Consider the following 2,989-nt stretch of genomic DNA (forward strand, 5'->3'; position numbering starts at 1 on the left):
AGGAGACTTTAAAAGTTCAAGAAAGCCCTAATCTTGAGCATTTCACAGCTGTCCTTTACTTCATAACCTCTCTTACCCTACCCTTTAAAGGATTGCAAGGTGTCCTGAAGTCAAACAGCGGATTGAGTTTTATGGTGACTAACATGTTGGTGCTGATATATACTAAAGATGGACAGATCAGACACATCTGGCTTTGTTAGCGGGGGAAGTAGGATATTAGAATTTCTTCTACTTTTTCATTTAGTTCTGTTATATCGGACTGCTTGTAGGACATTGTAAAAAGTGTTCTTTTAGTTGGGGTTTTTATAGTTGTAGTGCACATAGTCAAGAGAATGGATCTGAACAAAAAGGACGTTCTTTTATCTTATATGGAGAACTAAAAAAAAATGACACCTTCAGCGACACTACCCTACACGCTTTAATTGCCTTGGCTTTGGAGGTGGCGATGCAGGCAGATATAGGTGTAACCAGAGCAGTCTTGGGGTTAACTTTCCCAATGCTTCTGATGACAGCTATCGATTTGTAACACCCCCAACCCAATTAGGGCTAGGTTTGTCACTTTTTTTCTAAAATGATGCAAAGATCTATAATACCTATCAGAATACTTAATTTTAAAGGATATGATAAACATATAAAATTTTTATCACGAAATATGATAAATAGTGAAATTCGAAAATGATAATTCTTAGTTGCATAATGTCAAATTATGACCATAGTTCTTATTACACTTATTACAAATAGTTGATATAGAAATATTATAAAATTAATAATTGTTCCCGCCCCCATTCTAGCCTCCTATTCCAGTGTGCTCTTTACTTGAAAACAAGAAATAAAACTGAATGAGCCCAGTAAGAAAATTCTACAACCATGAATAATTTTACTCCTTGTTCCCAGTTTTAAAAATTGGAACACCATAAAATATATGTTCCTAGTTTTGAAATCGGAAATCACATAAATTATATACATAGCCAATAGCAATAAAACATCATCATAAATCATCAATGCGATTATTTTTAGTTATTATCTCATAATATGGCCCATGTACATTGTTACCCCTGTGTACTAGGGTTGTGCGGCCCTTGCGCTCTGGGATGAGATACTGTGGCCACAGCCCCTTCCCCTCGGCCAGCTAGTTAACTAAAGGTGCACTCAGCATGGCAAAAATGATGGAATCACCTTCAAGCAAAGCCTTTTTTAGCGGTTGCGCCTCCATCCTAAGCATCGGTACGGAACTCATTTCTTTCTTTATCTCTTGAGGCCAAAAATACTCTCCTCTATACATGTGCCCTCATTTTATAAACATGTATCTCATCTCTTGTACTTTTCTTTGTACTTCTCTTGATGCATCTTAGGGCAACATGTAGGATGGTTTATCATCATTCTTATTTCTTATAATCATCATCATTTCTCAAATTTCTTTTCTCAAAATGAAAACTTTTCCAAATATAAACTTACTGTATTTAGAAAGCATTTAAAATAAATAGAATCTTTCTAAATAATTTATTTAGAAATCTTTCATGCATGCAACATCTCTCCATGATGGTAAATAAAATAATTATTTACAATTTAATACAAGAATATTTAAATAGCATGACATGAAGCAATTTTAGAAGAGGTAGTGAATTTGCTTACTTCTAGACTGAAGCTAAAAGTAGTATGAAGAATCTAGTTGCTCCAATCCGACTAACACCACTAGTATATTTTCTGAAACTAATTTCTTAAGTCTGTTATCTCTCGTGTTCTTTCTTTCTTGCAGCGATTTATCTCTCCCTTTCTCTCTCTACTCTGTGTAAACACTATCAGAAAGAAGAAAGATCGAGTAGAAAGCGGAAGAAGGAAGAATATGTGGAAGAGAAGGGAGAGAAGTTGAGATATTTTGAAGGGGGGAGCTCTATTTATAGGAAAACAAAAATACTATTCTACATTTCATTTACAATTCTACCCTCCCTTTACTATTCCACCTACCAAATAGTATTATCTACCATTAACTATTCTACCTTCCATTACTCTTCTATCTACCATTTACTATTCTACATTCCATCATTTCTATCTACCATATGATACTCTTTCTACCAGTTACTATTTTATTATTCCACAAATTACCATTCTCTAATTACCACATTTCATAAATTCATATAACACCATAGATTCCTCAAGAATTAAAATCATTGGCTACTATGAATATTAAAATAATCATCATCAAATAAATATCTCTAAAATAGACTTTAAAAATTTGGGGCGCTACACGATTGGTGCTTGGGTTGGGTCCAACACTAAGTGCATACTTTGATAGTTATTACAATGTGGACTTAAAGAAGAACAAGGGACTAGCTGCAACATTGCCACAGAGGTTTTTAGCTGAGGGTGATTCAATCCTACAACTCAGTCTTTCCAAAGGTACTAATGATTCTTCAAGTGTGCTTCATATTTCAGTTTCAACAAAGACTAATATTAATAACTTCTCTCTCCGAAACCAAGTATCTGCTGAAGATAATCATCTTGTGATTCCTGTTGTTGACAAAGGCCCTACCTCAACAAAGAAATCAGGCGGCTATAGGCCATCACTTCTTTTGGCTCCAAGAATGGATAGTGACAAGGTTTCTACCCAAACTCAAGTTCTAGAGCTTGGGGCTAAATCCTAGCCGAGCCATAAACCATCCACTACCTCAGAGTACTCAGTTGGCACTGGCTCTGAGTAAACAACTATAGGAGCATCTTCTGACCACAGAAGTAGCAATTCTAAGAAATGCAAATTTTTAGGCTGCACAAAAGGAGCACGAGGGGCATTTAGTCTTTGTATTGGTCATGGGGACGGATAGAGATGCCAAAAAGTAGGGTGTAACAAGGGTGTTGAGAGCCGAACCGCCTATTGTAAGGCCCATGGTGGAGGGAAGAGATGCCTGCACTTGGGTTGCACTAAAAGCACTGAGGGGAAGACGGAATATTGCATAGCACATGGTGGTGGCCTACGATGTGGATATCCAGATGG

This window comes from Corylus avellana, chromosome ca4, assembly GCF_901000735.1.
Source record: "Corylus avellana chromosome ca4, CavTom2PMs-1.0".
NCBI classification, from domain to species: Eukaryota; Viridiplantae; Streptophyta; class Magnoliopsida; order Fagales; family Betulaceae; genus Corylus; species Corylus avellana.